General features: G+C 45.8%; 1 protein-coding gene across 7 annotated transcripts in view; it reads left to right on the top strand.

Annotated features, from left to right (window-relative positions):
- INPP4A (inositol polyphosphate-4-phosphatase type I A) overlaps positions 1 to 24236 on the top strand; it is a 139534-nt gene that overhangs the window by 8785 nt on the left and 106513 nt on the right. The window lies entirely within an intron of this gene.

Raw genomic sequence — 24236 nt, 5'->3', positions numbered from 1 at the left:
GTGAGAGAGAGGGAATGAGATGAATAGGTTGGTATCTGAATCCACCTTGTTTTGAAGCCGGCCCTGTTGGAGCCATTGCTAGCTGTGATTCCCTCTGCAATCCTTTGTGGCTTACCAGGACAACTTCCATGTTACTTTGGTTGCCTTTGGGATGCATGTGTTATACATTAATGCAGGTGTCCGTCTGGTTTGTGTCACAAAACATATGCATATCTTTGGGGTGTCTGTGTCTGGTTTTGAGGGGGACAACTTGGATTATGAGAAGAAAAAGTGATAGACCTGAACCTAAATCAGCTTTCTTCTTTGGGATATGGGGGAATTGTCTGGCCCACAGAGGGTTATGTGAGTTAAATAATGTAAGTAGGAGATTGTGCACTGTGATGCTCTGGGCCGGTGTAGTTGGCAAGTTACTATCCTGTGCGAGACTCAGTATTTTTCCTCTCAATTCTATGGTCTTGATAACCCTGTTTTCCCCATTTTTGCCCCTATTTTAAAAAAATGTAAAAAAAAAATGTATTCAGTTTTCTCAATATCCTTCAAGTCATGTCCATGCTTTAGAAAGTTTCTCTGTGGAAGAAAAATGGGATTTATAATATTTGAAAATTCTCTAAGATGAGATATCTTAGCTACTTTCCAGGGTTGCAGCCTGTTAAGCCACTCAGCTTGCTTATATGTTATTGGAAATACTTTTTTAAAGATTTATGAATTTTTAAATTGAAGTATAATTAATATAGGCGTTATATTAGTTTCAGGTGTACAACATAATGATTTAGTAATCCTGTGCATTATTCAGTGCTTACCATGATAAGTGCCATTACCATCTGTCACTAAGCAATGTTAATATGGCACTTCTAAAGTTTGTGATGGGGTCCTCTAGAACTTTCCTTTTGGGGAAAGTTCACTGCCCTACAGTCATTGCCATACCAATTCATTAGAATTCTTGAACTATAGCAGGAAAGAGCCTCCTATTATTTTTTCCATCCTCCCCACCCCCATCCCAAATACCATTTAGAACTTTCTTTAATAATAGAGGTGGCACATCAGGGAAATACAAATCAAAACCACAATGAGATACCACCTCACACCAGTGAGAATGGGGAAAATTAACAAGGCAGGAAACCACAAATGTTGGAGAGGATGCGGAGAAAAGGGAACCCTCTTACACTGTTGGTGGGAATGTGAACTGGTGCAGCCACTCTGGAAAACTGTGTGGAGGTTCCTCAAAGAATTAAAAATAGACCTGCCCTACGACCCAGCAATTGCACTGTTAGGGATTTACCCCAAAGATTCAGATGCAATGAAACGCCGGGACACCTGCACCCCGATGTTTCTAGCAGCCATGTCCACAATAGCCAAACTGTGGAAGGAGCCTCGGTGTCCATCGAAAGATGAATGGATAAAGAAGATGTGGTTTATGTATACAATGGAATATTCCTCAGCCATTAGAAACGACAAATACCCACCATCTGCTTCCACGTGGCTGGAACTGGAGGGTATTATGCTGAGTGAAGTAAGTCAATCGGAGAAGGACAAACAGTGTATGTTCTCATTCATTTGGGGAATATGAATAATAGTGAAAGGGAATATAAGGGAAGGGAGAAGAAATGTGTGGGAAATATCAGAAAGGGAGACAGAACATAAAGACTTCTACCTCTGGGAAACGAACTAGGGGTGGTGGAAGGGGAGGAGGGCGAGTGGTGGGGGTGAATGGGTGACGGGCCCTGAGGGGGACACTTGACGGGATGAGCACTGGGTGTTATTCTGTATGTTGCTAAACTGAACACCAATAAAATTTAATTTATTAAAAAAAATAATAGAGGTGGCAGGTAAAAACATAAGGAGCCTTTTCCATTATCTTATGTTGCAGGAAACCTTGTAGTTTTTGAAGTTGAACACACTGTGTATTCCTAAATTTACATTAATCACTATCCTATTAAGTATGTAAAACATTCTTTTGCACTGATGCACTTTCTGTCTCCCTCCATTAAAAGCATACCAACCATTAAAAAAAAATGTATTCAAAAGGCTAGAGCACATCCATCTCTGACTCCTGCCCAGGGTACCTCTGAGGGGAAATATTGCAGAAGAAGGTTCTGTGACGGGAGTGCCAGCAAAGGTCAGAGAAGGATGTGGGCAGAGGGGGAACAGGGAAGTGGGAGGGGCCCAGGTTCATAAAGTTTTGTGAGGTGGTCACTGACCCAGCTAAGCCTTCTACTGACACTTTTTTTTTTTAAAAGCACATAAAAACTTGTGATTGTGTGAATTGGATGTTGAATATTTTCACATTTCTTATTCATTGCTTTGGCTGTGTTCTGCATATACAAATGTTAAACAGTGATCACATTATATAATTGGGTGATAATCTAATGGCTGATAAAATGCAATAATAGAGCCCAATTAAGATGGGACTGTGTGCCAAGAAATGTTGAGATACCCCAGAATCCTCCAAACATTGTTACTCCCCTGGTTCTGAAGAGGAGGGAATGATGGGTGAGTACATTGGTCTAAGGGAAACACCTTGCTGGTAGTTTCCCTAGGGCAGCAGAGAAGCATGCATTTGGATTTTGCCCCTGACCTGTCAGTGACTTGGTAAAATCCTGCCCGAATCTGACCTCTTCCTTTCTTGCTCATCTAGGGAAGACAAATCCCTCATTTCTTTCTCCCTTGGTCACTAGTCCAACAGTGAAGCAGAGTCATGATCATGTCTGAGAGCCACAAGTTGGCATTGGGGACCCCCCCCCCCCACAGACACAGTGTTTAGGGAAGTACTTTTTTGGTCTGTGGCCTTGGAAATCAAGCTCCTGCCTCTAACTCATTCACTTCCTGGCTCTCCTGTGCAGTGGTTCAACAGCAGTTTCCTAGAGTACATACAAGTACATACACTTAATGCCAGAGACCCTGGAATACCCCAGATATGTCCATGGAGGTCGAAGCTGTCTGTATATCATGCAGACTAAACTCTTCCTGGTCAAGTAGAGTGCCCGGGGCCTTTCCCTGGCTCTTCCTCCCTGGACCCCTCCCCATACCTCCCTCCTGAGGCTGTTTGTGTATGTATAGTCCCCCTAGTACAGCTATGGGTTTTATGGTGACACTCAAATCTTTCCCATTTTCTGTGGACTGATGGAGGCTACTTTACTTCATAATGTTTTCCCCTGATAATGTATGCACTGCAGTTCAAATCTGGATTGTCTTTCTGGCAGTTTGATATCCTTCCCTAACTTCTTCACCTACCTTTCTGACATCCTTTTACTCTATTTTTGACCTTTTCATTTCCTGTTATCCATTCCTGACCTTTTACACAAAGGGTGCGTGGATTCAAGGTTATTAGTTCAAGCATAAACTGATGAAAAAGAATTGAAGACGGAGCTTCAGATGGATACAACTGTTCTGAATGCCATCCCTCCAAGAAGAGCCCTGAACAGATTTTGGGGATGCTTCCATCACTAGAAGCTGTCACATTCTTCATTTGTGTGTCTTTCTCCTTGAAACACTGCAGAGCCCATAAGACCAAGAACCTATCTTACTTGATAGGGCAAACAGTCTTCCACATAGTTGGCAACATACCAGTGATTTCCTAAGATACACATTTTGTGATGGTTGTTGTAGGCACCTTTAAACTAGATGGTAAAAACAAAACAAAAAAAATCCCTAGATGGTGTTTTGAATCACTTTACAGAGGAGAAAGATGTGTTTGCATTTTGAGTCAACTTGATTATTTAATCATTCCTTAAGTAGTCAAATATCTCAAATATATATAGTATATATATATATATTTCTCAAATATACTAAGAAATATATATATTCTTAGAAATATACTAAGTATATTCTCAAATATACTAGGAGTCAACCTTGTTGGTCACAGAAGAAAAGCCAGCAGAGTTTGTGAAGCAGTGAAAAGCCTTTTGCAGATTGGTTGCCTGGCTTAAAGAGAAAGGGTACTTCCACAATGGCAGTACCACTCCTACACCGACTTGGTTGTTAGGAAGCATCAGGCTACCCTGTCCAGTGTTCAGGTCTGTCCTCATTACCACAGCCAGCACAGCTTCAGCCCCTTCCACAGCAGAGTTTTCAGCTGCAGTGGAACAGACTCATTCCAAACAGGATTAGATGAGATCTTAAATGCCAGGGCAGTGATCACCATGTCATTCCTCGGAACTGGGAATCACAGGGTCTGACCAGCATTATATATCTATAGGTTGGCTGTTTTGTAAACTGTTAAAGATTGTACCCATATTTATTGACTCCTAGCAGCCCGTGGCTTAGACTGTGAACTGCATTTAATGGACTAACTGTAAAGGATAAAAACAGGGACTGTTTTTGCCTCATAACCTAGATTTGTCTGCACTAAATACACAAGCTGAGCTATTAAATGGTTGGGGCAGTAAACAGGAATTCTGTATATTAAAGCTTTTTGAGCTTGCTACTCAGGCCTACAAATAGGGTTGGTTGCCTTTTTTTAGGATTATAAATGTTGATTATATTGGGGAGAAACTGTTTTATAAAGTAACTCTACAACACCATGATTTCTATTATGCTTTTAAGGTCTGGTGAGAATGTACTCACTCTAGCCTGGAGCCCATGGTAAATTTGAGAATGCTTCATTTAAAGCATTCCTGACTCCTTCTGGAAAAAGGAGATTGTTAATGAACTTAAATCTAAAATAGTATCCTCCTCTATCCCTAGCTCTCAGCATTCCAGGATGGTGACATTTTCCACCATTGGATATAAATGGGGAATGATAAAATTGTTAGTATTAACATTTGGCTGCATATAACAGGAAAAAAAAATCTGGTGGAAAAGAGACTTAGTCAGGACAGGCATGTGTTTCTCACAGTCAGGACTTGTGTCCTACCTTCCCTGTGACGAGGCCCAGTGCCTCCTGTCTAGCGTGGTGGCTAGAGTGCAGCCAGCTCATGGGTCTTCCAGACACCAGACTGGAGGAAGGCAGACGTCCAGAGAACTCCTCATCAAATTTGTCTGTACGTCTTGTTGGCAAGTCCCGAACCCCTGGCCACACCTAGCTGCAAGGGAGGCGGACAACCCCAACTAAACATCAGAGTCCTGGGCCTGTCACTAAGGAGCAAGCAAAGAATAGACAGTGGAGGCAACCAGCTATGTCTTTCCTGCAAGTTGTCTTTTTTGGAAGGTTTTTATGCTTGTTGGTAAAATGTTGGCAGAATTTTTGGGAAACCTCTGGGGAGGCTGTAGGCATGGACAGCTAACTGAAAAGCTGAGTGCTTGAGACCTTTCTCATTTCCACATTGCTTTTATACCAGAGGCTGAAAGAGGTCACTCGATCCTCCTTCATTTCCTCATTTAAAACACAGAAATGTTTTTAAATTCTCAGAGTTCTGAATTAAATTTTCAGGGCCAGTGCTGAGGCTTACAGACCAGAGCTGCTTTCCACCAGTATTCCCTCTGGTGCCTCTGGACCTGTGCGTGCATCCAGAGGGAAGGGCTGCCTGTATGTAGGGGGGTGAATTTCAGGCAGCATGTGAGATTCAGGCAAGGACCTGTGTGGACAGGATACCCTGAGTGGGAAGGGGGAGGTCCGGGAGGAGGCAGGTAAGCTTCTCCCTGCACCCTCACCCCCCTGTGGTCTCCAGGGCTGGCTCATCCTTCCCTACCCTGATCCACCATCGACAGGTCCCCTCCCAAAGTATGGGGAGGGACAGTCTCACTAGATGAATTGAGGGTAGCACCTGGGTCTGTGTTTCTATCCTGCCTCTTTCCTTCCTTGTCCTGCTTTTCCTTTCAGGAAGGTGATCCTAAATGTCCACTCTCTTTTGGATGAAAGGGATTTAATAACCAATTTATTCTAGGTGTCCATAAAATTGGACGTGTTCTTCTTTTTGAGGCATTTGGGTTTGTTTTTTTTGTTTTTTGCTGTCTTTTTTTTTTTTTTAAGATTTTAGTTATTCATGAGAGAGACAGAGAGAGGGGCAGAGACAGAGGCAAGGGGAGAAGCAGACTCCCTGCAGGGAGCCGGATCCGGGACTCAATCCCAGGACCCCGGATCACAACCTGAGCTGAAGGCAGATGCTCAACCACTGAGCCACCCCAGGTGCCCTGAAGCATTTGGATTTTAAGAAGGATAAATATGCTGGCAGTTCCTAAACTCAAAAGAGAGCCTCTCCAACGGTCAGATATCAGACCAAGGAATAGGCATGGGTAGGAGAAGTTTGGGCCATTCTTTGCCTGTCATCGACATGGATGTAAGCATTTGTAAAGGTGGCTGGGCCAGCTGTTCTTGTCCTTTTCCTTCTACCATGATCTAGTGCATGGGCTCGACATACATGCCTCTCGTGTGCTCACACTCCACTCATGTGCTCGCACACACCATTCATGCATGTACTTACAGCTGCCACTTGCACATGTGCATACACATCTTTTCTGTACCACAAACACACCTTGCAAGGCAGTAGCTGCAGGAAGTTGAGCTCCCCTTAGGAGCCATGCTTTGCTTTCTGTCTGACTAGAATCCCTGGGACTTAGGGGTGTATATGTGCACGTATTCAAGAATTTTTACAAAGAAACACCCTAAATTCATGCCTCTGAAATGAGGAAATTTCTTTTTGTGTTTCCAAAACTAACAATGAAAATTTGCTAATCTGTAGTAATTTTTTCAAACCTTTAAAAAAAATTTAACTTCACATTTTAAAAAGGCAAGGGTTATCAAATGGCCCTTTCTCACCTTCTCTACCCCAGGAGTGGCTGCTGTAGGCAATGCATGAACATAATACCTTTCCTCACATCCCAGCAGGAATTGTTACTTCTTGAGCTATTGCTTCTCTTCCAGATTGTTTTGCTAATCAGTTCTTATTTGGTATGAACATAGGTTTTTTTTTTTTTTTCCATCTTTGAGAGTGAAATGTTCTACTTAAGGGAGGTGTCCATCAAACTTCATGGAACTACTTTCCTTCATGGGTGTCCATTTGTTATGTGGGACTTGTCTTCCTATTCCACAGGTGCCCATGCTGAGTTTCTGGCCCCAGAGAGCTAGATGCTGCACTTTTTCAGGGGAAACAAGTGATCGTTGGGACACCCTCTGTCTGCAGTATGAATGCAGAAAGTGAGGCCCTGGCAGTGGAGGGGGTGGGAGGAAGTGGTTTTGATTTCCATGTTTCATCTCCCACTCTCAAGGGAGTATGGTGGAGAAGAAAAGTACAGGCGAGGCAGAAGTTCTTGAAATATCACTGACTGTAGAAGGTGGCTGTCAGCACACTTCACTCGGCCACTGGCCCAGGTAACTCTTGCCAGGGACATAGCAGGCATTTGGGCAGCATCTGAGTTCAAGATGGCAACCACCAAAGGCCTTGAGATGCCTGACGTGGAACATCTGTGAAGCACAGAATAAGTCCTAGGTCAGGATTGTCAGCACTCAAGCTGTGCTCTGCCCAGTGTGAGTGACGCTCACTGTGAGACAAGATGGACGGATGGTGCAGATCTGGACTATCCAGGGGAAGGAGTGACACAAAGTGGACCTCGGTCAGGTGCTCACCCTTGGTGTTGGGGAACTTGATACTTCAGTTATCTGGCCTGGGTCTTTTGACCACATGCGCCCCCAAGTTGAGTGGCCTGAGAGAGCAGGTGCATGCACAGTTTTACCAGTGGAGTGTAATTAGGGGGTGAGTGCCAGGCCACCAAAAGGAATACAGCACCAAGGTGAGCTAATTTACTCCAGGCACCCCGAAGGGCTGGCACGTGTGGGGCTCAGTGCCTGGCTCACTTGCACCCCTGTTTGGGAGCCCTCTTACCTTCTCCTCCTTGGTGTGTAGTGCCTTGAGAGTAAATCCTTAGAAGTCTAGAGGAATCACTTAAAATGTTAAATTCTGCTTTACTGTGTTTTATGGGGAGGGGCATTGTGTCCCACAGTGGCAGTCACATTTATGAAGAGAGTTCTCTGGAGACGTGCCCAATGAACCTAACAGATCTGGGGTGTTGAAGGACACAAATGTCCTTCAGGGCAGGAACAGTAGCTCAGTTTTCTTTGTATCTCTAAGTATCCCACAGTGCCTGGTACAAAACAGGTGTGTAATCAGTGTTTCTTGAGTGAATGAATGAACAAAGCTATGATTTCATTGTCAAAAGTGTAAGAAAAGCCTCAGCCTGTCCCAGGAAGACAGCCCATTTCCCAGAGGTCAAGTTGGAGTTCATTCTAACTTAGGAGAGGGAAGTGAGATGGCAGCTTGTGGCACAGCTGTACCTCCAGTCACTTCTCAGGGTGAAACCGAACCTAGCAGCTTGTGTTCCTGGGCCTGGTATGTTCTCTCTGTGGCCTGTCAGTGGTGTCCTTGGCACACAGGCCTGTCAGCCAGCTGCTGGAACCTAGCAGCTGTTTCTGCTCCTCCGAGAAGGGACCACACCTTCTTTGGGCTTGATTATCTTGGATTTTTTTTTCTCTCTAAACCTAATCAACCTTTTTCCCGATGCACAGGGTTGAAAGTGTAGTACTAAAAGAGAAGCCCAGTAGGGTGCCCCCCTCCTTTCTTGGGTCTTAGGGACATCTCAGGACTTCATGGAGAGTTATGTGTCAAGAGTGGGGCGATAGCTCGAGCTGGGAATTTCAAGAGAAAAGTGTGGGGAGGACTGAGGGTAACGCATCAGGAAGGAGGCTGAGGAGAGGCAGCCTCAGCTTACTGAGGGGCTCAAGGTCCATCAGGCCCTTTAAAGTTTGGGACTTCATCCCGCACAGGAGCTTTTTCAGACTTTTTAAAAACCTTGTCTGGGGAGGGAGGGGCAAGATGGGGGAAGAGCAGGGTCCCCGAGTCACCTGTCCCCACCAAATTACCTAGATAACCTTCAAACCATCCTGAAAATTTACGAATTCGGCCTGAGATGTAAAGAGAGACCAGCTGGAATGCTACAGTGAGAAGAGTCCGCGCTTCTATCAAGGTAGGAAGACGGGGGAAAAGAAATAAAGAAACAAAAGGCCTCCGAGGGGGAGGGGCCCCGCGAGGAGCCGGGCTGAGGCCGGGGCGAGTGTCCCCAGGACAGGAGAGCCCCGTCCCGGAGGAGCAGGAGCTGCACCAACCTTCCCGGGCGGGCGGAAAGGGGCTCGCAGGGAGTTGGAGCAGGACCCAGGAGGGCGGGGATGCCCTCGGGCTCCCTGGGACACTAACAGACACCTGCGAGCGCAGGGGAGTGCTCCGAGCTCCCTAAGGGCTGCAGCGCGCACGGCGGGACCGACCGGAGCAGCTCGGAGGGGCTCGGGCGGCGGCTCCGCGGAGGGGGCTGCGGGGCGGGAGCGCGAATCCCACAGCGCAGGCCCCGGAGCACAGGGCGCCGGGACACAGCCCAGGATCCGGCCTCCCCCTGGGACAGGCAGAGGCCGGGAGGGCCCAGGACAGCGAAGGACGCTCCTGCCCCGAGCTGAGCAGATCAGCGGCCCCGCCCCGGAGCCTCCAGGCCCTGCGGACGGAGAGCCGAGAGCCCCGAGCCCCGTAGTTCCTGCGGAGGCTGAATCCAGGCTTCCAGAGTTGCCATAGCAACTGCGACTGTTCCTCCTGGGGCCTGACGGGGTAAACAACCCCCGCTGAGCCCTGCAGCAGGCAGGGGCAGAGCAGCTCCCCCAAGTGCTAACACCTGAAAATCAGCACAGCAGGCCCCTCCCCCAGAAGACCAGCTGGACGGACCAGTGATACTCCCCCGTGTTCCAATACAACTTGTTTTTGGCCACTCTGCACTGAGCAAAATGACTAGAAGGAAAACCTCACTTCAAAAGAAAGAATCAGAAACAGCCCTCTCTCCCACAGAGTTACAAAATCTGGATTACACTTCAATGTCAGAAAGCCAATTCAGAAGCACCATTATACAGCTACTGGTGGCTCTAGAAAAAAGCATTAAGGCCTCACGAGACTTCATGACTGCAGAATTTAGATCCAATCAGGCAGAAATTAAAAATCAATTGAATGAGATGCAATCCAAACTAGAAGTCCTAACAACGAGGGTTAACGAGGTGGAAGAACGAGTGAGTGACATAGAAGACAAGTTAATGGCAAAGAGGGAAACTGAGGAAAAAAGAGACAATCAATTAAGGGACCATGAAGACAGATTAAGGCAAATAAATGACACTCTAAGGAAGAAAAACCTACGTTTAATTGGGGTTCCCGAGGGCGCCGAAAGGGACAGAGGGCCAGAATATGTATTTGAACAAATCCTAGCTGAAAACTTTCCCAATCTGGGAAGGGAAACAGGCATTCAGATCCAGGAAATAGAGAGATCCCCCCCTAAAATCAATAAAAACCGTTCAACACCTCGACATCTAATAGTGAAGCTTGCAAATTCCAAAGATAAAGAGAAGATCCTTAAAGCAGCAAGAGACAAGAAGTCCCTGACTTTCATGGGGAGGAATATTAGGGTAACAGCAGACCTCTCCACAGAGACCTGGCAGGCCAGAAAGGGCTGGCAGGATATATTCAGGGTCCTAAATGAGAAGAACATGCAACCAAGAATACTTTATCCAGCAAGGCTCTCATTCAAAATGGAAGGAGAGATAAAGAGCTTCCAAGACAGGCAGGAACTGAAAGAATATGTGACCTCCAAACCAGCTCTGCAAGAAATTTTAAGGGGGACTCTTAAAACTCCCCTTTAAGAAGAAGTTCAAGTAACTCTGAACGTGAATGGGCTTAATGACCCCATCAAAAGGCGCAGAGTTTCAGACTGGATAAAAAAACAGGACCCATCTATTTGCTGTCTACAAGAGACTCATTTTAGACAGAAGGACACCTACAACCTGAAAATAAAAGGTTGGAGAACCATTTACCATTCAAATGGTTCTCAAAATATACCCTAAAAACTACAGAACACTTCTGAAAGAAATTGAGGAAGACACAAAGAGATGGAAAAATATTCCATGCTCATGGATTGGCAGAATTAATATTGTGAAAATGTCAATGTTACCCAGGGCAATTTACACGTATAATGCAATCCCTATCAAAATACCATGGACTTTCTTCAGAGACTTAGAACAAATTATTTTAAGATTTGTGTGGAATCAGAAAAGACCCCAAACAGCCAGGGGAATTTTAAAAAAAGAAAACCATATCTGGGGGCATCACAATGCCAGATTTCAGGTTGTACTACAAAGCTGTGTTCATCAAGACAGTGTGGTACTGGCACAAAAACAGACATATAGATCAATGGAACAGAACAGAGAACCCAGAAGTGGACCCTGAACTTTATGCTCAACTAATATACGATAAAGGAGGAAAGACGATCCACTAGAAGAAAGACAGTCTCTACCTTGTCTGTTTTGCTTATATCATTATTTTAAATGACAAAAGCAATTCCAGAGTCTTTTTAAGGGTTTGAGGAGACCCTTGCTTAGATGGTAATAGTTTTTATAACCGTACCTGTACTCTAGCCAGGTTTGTGGGCCAAGATGGACTCCCTCATTTCTGTTCAGTGGCATGGGCACTGCAGCTCACTGGGCCCAGATACAAGGTCCCCAGAACTCACCATGATGGCCGGGGAGCCGTGTCTGTGAAATGATAGAAATGAAACAGGATTAGGGAAGGATATTCTAGACCACCTGTGAAAACTGCGCCGGCTGTGAGGAGGCGAACTGTAGAAATAGGGGTTTCTAGAAACAAATATTAATTGTGTCAGGGTCTTCTCCCTGCAGTGAAACAGCTTCAGTTGGCCCTACCTCCTCCACAGACACACGCTCTCCTATGACCTTGTAGGGTCTTCACAAAGCAGTGCAGTGTAGACAGAAAACATAGTCAAGCCTTTTGGCCAGTGGCTGGGGGAGAGGGGTTGGTAGTGGTTGTGCTAAAACACTCTCCTCCTCCAACAGTTTGTGACTCTGGGGCTGGGAGCATAAATGTTACTGTGCCATATAATGTGGTGATGTAGTCAGGGAGAAAAACATGATGGAAGAGCAAGGCTGGGGAAGAGGGAAGTGAAGGGCAGAGAGTGAGAGACGCTGGCAGGGGCAAGGTGATGGATATTATTTCTAGTAGCAGGTGCAGCCTTAAAGATTTCCTCACCTGCTGGAGGTGATATTGACCTAGAGAAGCACCCCTTTAAAACCTCTACCCTCTTGTTAGTGGCTATAATACATTAATGTTACTTGGTGGGAGTCCTCAAAACCTCTTTGTATTTAGCTTTATGACATATTTGAGAACATTTTATGTTATGTTTCACAATAGGCATACCTGTTCATGGTTAACAAATTATAAGGTATAGCAGGATATATGGTAAAGTCTGCCTCCTACCCCAGCCATGCAGATCCAGCCACGCAGGTTCCCTCCCTGGAGACACTAATGCCATGTGTTTTTTCTGTGTTCTTCCCAAGATATTCCATGTATGCCAGCAGACTTATGTATGTACACAGTAAAAATTTTTTTTCACGCCCGCAGTATCACATTCCATGTCCACTGTACTCCTCACCATCTCCCCTTACTGTGTCTGGGTACTTACTGCAAAGAGTTTCTCTTTGTTTTGCCTAGCTGTACAGCATTCCCCTGCCAGGCTTTAACCAACACTCTCTTGAGCATGGTAGTCTGTTCCCGACCTGTGCTGGGCACTACTGTGTTAGCTCTTTGAAAGAGGCTCTTCTCCCCACCCTCTGTGCACCCTCTAGCTCTCAGGTATGGATCGAGTATTGCCATGGCTGGAAGGAGAGTGTGAGGTTGGGTGACATTTGGAAGTTCCTCCCCATTGATTGCGATTTTCATCTGGGCTATAACTTTTTCTTTGGAGAGTGAAGGGCTGCTAATGGTTAGATATTACTGTTTATAAGATATGCTTCTTTAAAATATTACCTTTAATTCTACACAGACCTTTTAAATCAATCCATAGCATCCTGAACAAGGCTAGTCAAGGCCTCCTTTGACCCCAGCTTTAAGAACAGTGGCTCTAAGGGACTTTGTGGGGCCCATCGCAGATCCAAGCTACCAGAGGTGCTGCAGATGGTTCTGGAGTGATGTATCAGACAGCCAGGACTGGGAATGCATTGTGCTTATGGAATGGAGCAGACTTCTAGTTGTGGCAGTGTCAGGCTGGGGCTGGTTCCGGCCATTCCCATCCAGCATATCGGTTGCTCCCATCACCGTGCAGTGTATCTGAGAGGGAAGTGAGCAACCTGGACACAGGCATTGTAAATACGTCTTGGAGTCATGTTGGATGGTCCTTGTCAGCTTCTCACTCTGGAAGACAGTCCTGGTAGTTCACCACAGTGAAGTGGGTGTGCAGTTACTCCCTGTGGCAACATTGTACAGGTGGAGGACATCTGGGAGGGGTCGTGGTGGGCTCCTCGGAGCATGCCCCCTTGTTAGCATTCATTTCTGTAGATTTCGGGGACACATGAAGTGACCATTGCCACACTGGCTCTGGGGATGCTCCAGAGCGCGAGACTTGATGGTAGCCCACCCCCAGAGGGTTTCTAGGTATATATGTCTTTGAGGCTGCTTACCAACCCCTGGGCAGGATTCAGCAGGATGCATCCAAGCCGTGAGGCCTCTGTGGGGGGAGCCAAGGGCTGGCGGATGTTAGATGATAGCCCCTGGGGTCAGCTGTGTGCAGTGCCAGTGGCTGAGGAGCACGAGGTGGGTCTTTCTTCCGGCCATGGCTCAGTCTTTATATAGTGCTGTCTTCTTTCTGCCCTGTTAGCTGTCAGCCAGTTCAGGGCCCTGGTCTCTGCTGGGTAAGCCCAGCTATTGCAGGAGATCAGAGAAGATGGGAGCAAAGAAGGCAGCTCTGGGGCCAGCAGATGACTGCTTTCAGGAAGTGAATGGGCTTCTTCTTTTTGTTCATATTTTCTCTAAAATACTTTTGAGGTTTTCTGGCTCCACCCTGAGTGCCTTTGTGGCTAAGGGCTGCTTGGCCTGGTGGAAAGTATGCTTGGGCAGGCCCAAGTCAGGGTGGCAGGGTCCTGGGGCAGCGCAGTCCTGACTCTGAAACTTTATGGGGGCAGAGAGGAGGCCAAAGAGCTGTCAGGATCGCGGGGCCTCCTCCACACAGAGCCCAGGAGGAGGCTGCTAAGAGCAGAGGAAGTGGAATTGTTGCACATTTTGCATTTCGACACTGGGACTCAACCCTCAAGAAGGAAAACCAAGTGTGGGGGTGCATGGTGCCAGGGCTGTAGAAATGAAAAGAAGAGGTCAGAGGGCCAGACGTTAACCGCCCTCTCTTTTGCTTGCCCAGCTGGCTCTTCTGGGCTGGCCCTGGCAGGGCAGAGTTCTCGGCCCCACACCAACTGCAGGGCCTATTGCTGTGGGCGATGGCCCTGTGAAGTTCTCGTGCTGTGTTTATTCAAGGTAAGAGGGCCCTGATGACAGCTCATGACCCCTAAGGCCAGGAGGGTCTAGTCTGTGAGATGTGACATCAGTAAAGCTAGCCATATGGATATCTGAGTTAATAATTGTACAAGGTGTTTAAGACAAATGCCTGTGACAGTATTGTACTTATATGGCAGGAGCTAAGAGTCCTTGCATAGCCCGGGAAACTCCCTTTGGGATGCAATTGAGAGAAGCAATAAATATGAAGGTGTTTTTTTAATGGAAGCAGGATAATTGCAGCACAAGGCTGTAGCTCTTCACACCACTTGTGGAGACTGGCTGGTGGTCCAGGGAGGATGGCACAGACCATCCTTCAGTGTTTGTGATTGTTTTAGTTTCTACTCTGCTGGGCGCCTTGCTGATTGCTTCACATGCAGTTCTCATTTAATCCCTTGTATTAGTTTCCTAGGGCTGCTGTAGCAAATTCTTGCACACTCGGTGGCTAAAAGCAACAGAAATTTATTCTTTCACAGTTCTGGGGGCTAGCAGTCTAAAATCGGTATCACAGGGTCCAAACCAAGGGTTTAGCAGTGCTGTGCTCTCCCCAGTAATGTTAGGGAAGAGGCTGTTTACCAGCCCCTATGCAGGATTCAGCAGGACACATCCAAGCTGTGAGGCCTTTCTGCAGAGAGCCAAGGGCTGGCAGATGTTAGAAGATAGACCATTCCTTGCCTTGTCCGGCTTCCCATGGCTGCTGGCATTCCTTGGCTCCTGACCCCCAACCCCCCATCTTCAGTGCCAGCTGTATAGTATCTTCTCTGTGACTTCTTTCTGCCTCTGTTTCATGGCTTTCTTCTGTCTGAAATCTCCCTTAGCCTCCTTCTTGTAAGGGCGTTTAAGATTGGAATTAGGGCCCACCCATGTAATCCAGGACAATCTCCCTATCTCAGGATCTTCAGTTAATTACATCTGCAAATATCTTTAGTTAATCACATCTGTGAAATAATACTCGCAGGTTCCAGGGATTGGAATGTGGACATCCCCATTACTTGCCCCACTTATGGGATATGGTATCCCACATCAGCCTTCAGAAGACATTCAGGGGATGTGTGAGGAAGCCAAGGCTGGGAGAGGCTGAGTAGCTCTTGGGTGGCCATGGTTCTTTTTTCTCTCTGCCTCTGCAGTAGGGGCCATTTTGTGATGTTGCTGGAAATGCTCTTGATAAATAGATAAGCCCTGTCATTTTCCTATGTTGTTACCTTGGTTTGAAAAAAATAAGAGCTTTGCGGCCAGGTGCCATGGGCTGCAACTTGTTAGGGACATGTTTGTTGAAAGAATGAATTTGTTTCACTGTGGCTGGGATGGTTTTGGGCAGCCTTGTTCTCATCTGTATGTTGATGATAGAACAACCTGGTGAAAATTAGTTGGTATCCCATGGGTGAAATGGCCCAGCATGGATGTCCCAACAAAGGCATGCGTGCTGAGTCCTTATTCAGTGTGAGTTCCCAGTCCCAGCCAGGGAGAAGTCACCTGAAGAAGGCCAGGTGACATGTAGCACTGGCGGTGTTAATCCCTGAAAGAAACAGTGCGTTGGGAGATGTGTAAATAGTTAACTCATTGATAGGACAAACATCAGTCTGATACCTACTTGTGCCCAACAGTCTGGAAGGCAGAAGGGAAAGAACAGCAAACAGAACATACTATTCTTGCCCTGGGTTGGGGGCTGGGGAGCCAGAGGACAGACATTTGAAAAGTCATTCCACTATTGCGGACTGAGGAAAGTTGCCTTGATATGAATGTGAACATACATGTGTATCACATATTTGTTAATATTCATATGTTATAAATAATGTGAAAATTGACAGTAATTCATGTTCCTGAGTCTGATACATATCTTCAGCTCATTCTCCTTCTTGCGCCCACCTCAGTGGCAGTTCAGAGTCCCCGATAACTCCCTGGGCCCAGTTAGCTCCTTCCCCAGAGTGGAGCCTGTGTCCTACTTCCTCTCTATACTGAGCCCCCTGCTCAGGTGGGTGTAGCCCTGGCTTCTGCCCAGCAGCCTGGCATCCGGGGCTCTGACCTCCCTTTGGTCATTTGGCTCCACGTCCAGCTCTGCCCACCTTGCTTAGTCTGTACGCTGGTCCCCCACAAGTCTTGTTCCTGCCTTTCCCCAGATGTTCAGGGAGGTCCCTTTCTTGTTGTGTTTCTTAAGCTAACCTTGTTGAGCACTCACTGTGTACCAGGGCCTGTTGGCTCAGGTGGGGTGACACATATTCCCTGTCCCGATTAGAAGCCACTAGGACTAGTGGAGCCTTGCTGAGTGCTAATCACTGTGCTCTGTCTCCATGTGCATCATTTTGTTTAATTCTTATAAGACCCTCGTGGATTTTTGTCTATCCTCCCATCTTGTGGATGAGAGAATTGGGCTGCAGAGAAGTTAAATTACCCAGCTGGTCAGTGGGAGAGCAGGAGTCACAGGTCTTTCTGTCCACAAAGCCCCTTACTCACCCTTACTTAAGTCAGATAGGCCTTGCTCAGTGATAGATCAGCCACCAAATGCACAGCAGCAAGGAAGTGCCAACCTCCCGCTGACAGGAGGTGACAGTGTCTGTCTGCATGCTTTTTGATGGGGACCCACAGTTTTATTTTCATCTCTCTTTTAAATACTTGTCTCACACTTGCATATGTTCTGGCAGTCATTGAGGGAGCAAGCCAGACTTTTGGACTCAGCCTCTTTGAGTAGAGCTGGGGAGACAGAGTTGCTTTGTTTTCTCCCTGGATGCCCAGAGCCCATGCTTACATTCCCCACCTTCTCCTTCATCTGTTGATCAGTCACCACTCTGTTTCCTTGATCTCTCCATCTGCTTATCTCCTTTCTCCTTTCCCTGTCTGTGTTACCAGTTAAGACTAAGAACCTGCAATGTTAGTGACCAACCCCCACCATGTGGTTGTGTCAGGTTCAGTAGAGACGCAGCATCATTGGTTGTCCTCCACTCTTGGAAATGAGCAGAAAGTCTCTTCTCAATCTCCATGGATAGTATTTGAGTGTTTGATGTAAAGCTTCTTTTTCTTTTCTTTCTTTTTTTTTTTTTTTTAAGATTTTTATTTATTTATTCATGAGTGACAGAGAGAGAGACTGAAAGGCAGAGACACAGGCAGAGGGAGAAGCAGGCTCCATGCAGGGAGCCCGACGTGGGACTTGATCCCAAGTCTCCAGGATCAGGCCCTGGGCCGAAGGCAGCACTAAACTGCTGAGCCACCTGGGCTGCCCTAAAGCTTCTTTTTCTTAAGTAACAGAAGATGTTTTTGCATATACCCGGCACACATACATTCATATTTGATATTCTTGTATATATGCATGTGGAAATACACACTTGATTTTTCTTGTATTAGCATTTTCCTTATTTTAAAATAGCAAAAGCCAAATGAGTTAAAAAAGCATTTGCCTATTTGCTTAGAAACTTAAATATCATCTTAAAGGTAATTTTTTATGAAAAGAATTATTCTCTAGGTTCCATATAACTTATAAATGGGCTTTTGGAATGCAGCCTGTTGATTGAACTGCCCAGAAGTTCAACCTCATCTTTGTGGAATTCCAGAACTGAGTTTTAAAATATTTCTCAGTGATAATGCTTTGTTCACTTTCCAATGCAATGAGACCATGAACTAACTTAATATGTGATTGCCCTAAATAAGTGGAATAATAGTAAAACATTGAGGTTTTATAGTAAGGAGGTGAGATACCCCAATTTTGATATCTCAGTAAAGAGAATAGAAAATCTGAAGGTGCCATGAGGGAAGTATAATAAAGGAAGGGAGGGAAATAAGACCCATACCAGAGTTATACCATGTGAGGTAAGGCTGGTGGGTCACATTTTTGGTCCTGAGATCTGTGGCATTTCTTTTCTGTTGGTCCTGAGCCTGAACCCAGCCTTCAGTTTGTGAAGGAGAAACAACACACACCCTTTTAAAATATATATATTTATTTTTATTTGAGAGAGAGGCAGAGGGAGAGGGAAGGAAGAGAATCCCAAGGAGCGATATCGCTGAGCATGGAGCCCAACTTGGGGCTTGATGTCATGACCCCAAGATCATGACCTGAGCCGAAACCAAGAGTTGGACGGCTAACCAACTGAGCCATCCAGGTGCCCTGAAACAACACACTCTTGAAAGCCATAAACCAAAGTCTCCAAGCAACTGGGCAAACCATTAGCTACTGTCATGAGTCAGCAGTGATCTATAGCTTAAGCTCTTGCTTGGTCCATGTCAGAATCAGCACTTTCTGGTTATTTGATGTCCTTATCTTTCCTGATAATCTTGTAATAAAGATTTCTCGGGAAGCATGGTGGCAAGAGCACTGGACCAAGAGCCCAAAGTTGGAAGACCTAGTCAGTAGTGTGACTCAAGGCAGGTCATAAAACATCTCTTTGCCTCAGGATTTTTCTCTGTAAAATCAGTAGACTGAAATTGAAGTTTGAGATACAGGAATCGGTTTTTGTGGTTGTAAAACGTGGCACCTATGAATTTAAGATAATTTGAAGAATAAATGTGTTTATATTCACCTCAGCTACAGCCACTTGGGAATTTGAATAATTTTGCATTTTACATTGTTAGTAAATACAAGAAAATCTGCATTATAATAGATGCATATTTCATGTAGTTATTCATGATAGAAATTCTAATGTAACATCGATTGTATAAAATTTGTGATAATAATTACCATTAATAAAAAAAAAGAAAGCCATAAACCAAAGGTCCACGGAGAATATCATTCTCTTTTTTTTAAAATATTTTTTTTATTGGAGTTCGATTTGCCAACATATAGCATAACAGCCAGTGCTCATCCCGTCAAGTACCCCCCTCAGTGCCTGTCACCCAGTCACCCTGTCCCCCTGCCCACCTCCCCTTCCACTGCCCCTTGTTCATTTCCCAGAGTTAGGAGTCTCTCATGTTCCATCACCCTTACTGATATTTCCCACTCATTTTCTCTCGTTTCCCCTATAATCCCTTTCACTATTTTTTATATTCCCTGAATGAATGAGACCATATAATGTTTGTCCTTCTCTGATTGACTTACTTTACTCAGCATAATACCCTCCAGTTCTATCCATGTTGAAGCAAATGGGTCGGTATTTGCCATTTTTAATGGCTGAGTAATATTCCATTGTGTTTGTGTGTGTATCTATATATCTATATCTATATCTATATCTATATCTATATCTATATCTATATCTATATCTATATCACATTGCCATATCACCCTGAATGCGCCCGATCTTGTCTGATTCCAGAAGCTAAGCAGAGTCGGACCTGGTTAGTTCTTGGATGGGAGAATATCATTCTCAATGGGGAAAAACTGAGAGCTTTTCCCTTAAGGTCAGGAACATGGCAGGGATGTCCACTATCACCACTGCTATTCAACATAGTACTAGACATCCTAGCTTCAGCAATCAGAAACAAAAAGAAGTAAAAGCCATCCAAATTGGCAAAGAAGAAGTCAAACTCTTACTCTTTGTAGATGACATGATACTCTATATGGAAAACCCAAAAGACTCCCAACCCAAACTTGCTAGAACTCATATAGCAATTTAGCAATGTGGCAGGATATAAAGTCAATGCACAGAAATCAGTTGTATTTCTATATATCAACAATGAGACAGAGGAAAGAAATTAAGGAGTCAGTCCCATTTACAATTGCACCCATAGCCATAAGATACCTAGGAATAAACATAACCAAAGAGGCAAAGAATCTGTACTCAGATAACCGTAGAGTGCTCATGAGAGAAATTGAGGAAAACACAAAGAAATGGAAAAACATTCCATGCTCATAGTTTGGAAGAACAAGTATTGTTATAATGTATATGCTACCTAGAGCAATCTAAACATTCAGTGCAGTCCCTACCAAAATACCATCAATTTATTTCATAGAGTTGGAACAAATCCTAAAATTTGTATGGAACCAGAAAAGACCCCGAAGAGCCAAAGAATGTTGAAAAAGAAAACCAAAACTGGAGGCATTGCAATTCCAGACTTCCAGCTCTGTTACAAAGCTGTAATTGTGAAGATAGTATGGTACTAGCATAAAAACAGATGCATAGATCAGTGGAACAGAGAACCCAGAAATGGACTATCAACTCTATGGTCAACTAATCTTTGACAAAGCAAGAAAGAATATCCAATGGAAAGAAGATAGTCTCTTCAACAAATAGTGTTGGGATAATTGGGCAGCCACATGAAGAAGAATGAAACTGAACCATTTTCTCGCACCCTACACAAAAATAGATTCAAAATGGATGAAAGACCTCAATGTGAGACAGGAATCCATCAAAATCCTAGAGGAGAAAACAAGCAGCAACCTTTGTGACCTCAGCCAGAGCAACTTCTTACTAGATGCATCTCCAAAGGCAAGGGAAACAGACAAAAATGAACTATTGGGACTTCATCAAGATAAAAGGCTTTTGCACGGCAAAGGAAAAAGTTGGCAAAACCAAAAGACAACTGGCAGAATAGGAGAAGGTATTTGCAAATGACATCAGATAAAGGGCTTATATCCAAAACCTGTAAGGAACTTATCAAACTCAACATCCAGAGAACAAATAACCCAATCAAGAAATGGGGAGAAGACATGAACAGACATTTCTCCAAAGAAGACATACAAATGGCCAACAGACACATGAAAAAAATACTCCATGTCACTCCACATCAGGGAAGTACAAATCAAAACCACAATGAGATAGCACCTCACACCAGTCAGAATGGCTAAAATTAAGAAGTCAGGAAATGACAGATGTTGGCAAGGATGCAGAGAAAGGGGAACCCTCATATGCTGTTGGTGGGAATGCAAGCTGGTGCAGCCACTCTAGAAAACAGTATGGAGGTTCCTCAAAAAGTTGAAATTGGAGCTACCCTATGACCCAGCAATTGCACTACTGAATATTTACCCCAAAGATACAGATATAGTGATCCAAAGGGGCACCTGCACCCCAATGTTCATAGCAGCAATGTCCACAATAGCCAAACTATGGAAAGAGCCCAGATGTCCATCAACAGATGAATGGATAAAGAAGATATGGTATATGTGTATGTGTGTGTGTGTGTGTGTGTGGACACACACACACAATGGAATACTACTGAGCCATCAAAAAATGAAATCTTGCCATTTGCAATGATGTGGATGGAACTAGAGGTTATTATGCTAAGTAAAATAAGTCGATCAGAGAAAGACAATTATCATATGATCTCACTTATGTGGAATTTAAGAAACAAAACAGGATCATAGGGGAAGAGAGTAAAAAATAAAACAAGACAAAATCAGAGAGGGAGACAAACCATGAGAGACTCTTAGTCATGGGAAACAAACTGAGGGTCGCTGGAGGGGGGAGGTGGGTTGATGGGGTAACTGGGTGATGGACATTGAGGAGGGCACGTGATGTAATGAGCACTGGGTGTTATATAAGACTGATGAGTCACCTCTACCTCTGAAACCCAGACTACATTACATGTTAATTAATTGAATTTGAATTTTAAAAAATTAAATAAAAAATATTTTTATTTGAGAGAGACTGAGATGGAAGGAAGAGAATCCCAAGGAGTGTCCCCACTGGGCATGGAGCCCGACTCGGGGCTTGATGTTATTACCCCGAGATAACGACCCAAGGTGAAACCAAGAGTCAGACGTCTAACCAACTTAGCTACCCAGGCACTAGGAAACAACACACCCTTGAAGCTGAAGAAGTCTATAACCCTTCATGGGTTCACAAGGGGGCCATAAATTCAGCTAAGACCAGTTGCAGGGCTCATGCCTGGACATTGAGGGCAGGAGGGACCTCTTGTCATCACAGACCCCTGTCACTAGGAACTCCCAGGCTTTGAGGATGCCTCTGGAGGTGGTGGCTGAGATGGCCGAGGAGCCAGCCCTGCAGAACACCTGTAAACAATCTGTGGAGAGGAAGTTCTGGGGGTTAGGGAGGGACCCAGACAGTGCTGCAACTTTCTCCACCACGGCAGCATATTACACTCAGCTGGGGGCTTTCGAGAAACATGGAAGGCTGCTTTCCACCCCCTACCCCCCAGTAAAGTAATGTGGAGGTAGGGCCAGCATTGGCATTTGTCACCTTTCCATTAGATGATTCTGAGGTGCAGTTGGAGTGGAGCAACTAGGCCCTGGGGCTTTGGAACTTGGGCTTCTGCACTGGGCCAGCTTGTTTTGAATCCCTGTGGCTGTGCTGAGCCAGTCTCTTACGTCCTGAGTCTCAGTCTTCCAGTGTCTCAGGCTAGAAAGTGAAACGAGGCCACGGGCACTGGTGCGGTGTACTCTGCCTGGCACCGGGGATGGCTTTGTGGTAGTAGTGGCTGATGATTACAGAACAGGCCCCTGGCCCCTCTCACTTGACGACTCACTTGCTGAAACCACGCTCTGGTTGTAGGTGCATCTCGACTCAGTGGCCTGTGGCTAGAGAGGACACTACCACATTGACAGGTCTCTAACTTCATAACCACAAAGCGTTGTTAGGGACCACTTGGCACCTGGAGCATATTTCCCCACTGTCCTAGCCCAGGGGTTGGCCATCTTTTTCTGGAAAGAGCCAGATAATATTTTAGGCTTTGTGGGCCATACAGGCTCTGTGGCAGCACCACCCAGCTCTGCTGTGATGGTGTGAAAGCCACCATAGACACTAGGGAAACAATTGGATGCAGCCATGTCCCATTAAAACTCTCCAAAAACAAATGTTGGGCAGGATTTGGCTGAGCCCTGTCCTAAATGGTCATTTCAACCTCTTGTCTCTACATCACCTCACCCCACTCCCTGCTGCTGGTCTTGCTTCCAGCAGCCTGGATTGCACTTGTGTGGACCACCCACCAGCATGGGTGCCACTCACGTGTTCTGAGGCCAGCCTCTCATACACCGCTCCCTGTCCCCAACAGTGGCCAGTCCCCAGGCTTCATTCTTCGGTGGCCTCTCACTTCCTCCCATGTCCCTGAAACATTCTCCTGACAGCTCCCAGAACTCCTCACTTTGGATTGCTCTCCTGCTTCACCCAGTCTGCTGGCCTAGTTTCTCCTCTACTCCCTGATACCTTTGGGACCCAGTCCTGGGTGGGACCTTTGCTCTGTTCCCTTCTCTAGTGCTGTCGTCCCCTCTGGTGGCTTACTTACCACTTCCAGGCAGCCAGTTCAGCAGTGCATTGCTCCAGTCTAGACATCTCCCCTGGACTCCAGGCTCTTGTATCCACTGCCTTCCTCACAGTAAGCACCTCACATGTGATATGTCCCAGACCAGACTCATTCTCGTGCTCACCCACTCTTCCTCACCTCAGCAAATCACCACACACTCTTGTGTTGCTTAGCTGTTCGGTGAAGCCTCAGAAGTGTCCTTGACAGCCCTTCCCTTTCTGTATCCTCTGTCAGGAAGTCCTGCTGGCTCCACCTGCTGAACACACATGCGTCTCCTTTCCCTGTGCCCTCACCTTTGCCTTCAGTTCTGCACCATCTGCAGGGCGTCTGCCCTTCCTGCTGCTCTTGCCCCTGCTTGGGCACTTTCTAGTGGAGCAGCCAGAGGACTTTTCAGAGCAAAATCACATGAGCTCACACCTCTGTTCAGAACCCTCAGAACTTCTCATGGATATGAAGCCATGGTCATGAGGCCCCACAGGGCATCCCCCTACCTCCCCCACCACCGCCCCCTGCCTCTATGCTCTCTCCTCCTACTGTCCCTATTCTAGCTTCAGGCAGGTTGCCCTGGCTTGCCTTCTGCCTGCCATCTCTTCCCCTAGATACCCATATGGCTTTCTTGCTCTCATAGCTTCCTTGGGTCTCTGCTCAAATGTCACCCTCTTAGAAGGCCAATCGTGACAACTCTGTTTAGAATTGCAATTCCCCCACCCCCTGTTTACCCTAGCAGTCTCTTCCACGATGGCTTGGGCACTCGCCCTGGGTACTTTAGAACCACAGCATTGGCACAGGATGAGCCCCTCATGAGACCGACACACCGGCAGCTGTTTACAGATCCCC

This window comes from Nyctereutes procyonoides, unplaced genomic scaffold (assembly GCF_905146905.1).
Source record: "Nyctereutes procyonoides isolate TBG_1078 unplaced genomic scaffold, NYPRO_anot_genome, whole genome shotgun sequence".
Taxonomy (NCBI): domain Eukaryota; kingdom Metazoa; phylum Chordata; class Mammalia; order Carnivora; family Canidae; genus Nyctereutes; species Nyctereutes procyonoides.
Note: the sequence above shows the minus strand (reverse complement) of the source record. Positions and strands in the feature narration are given on the sequence as shown.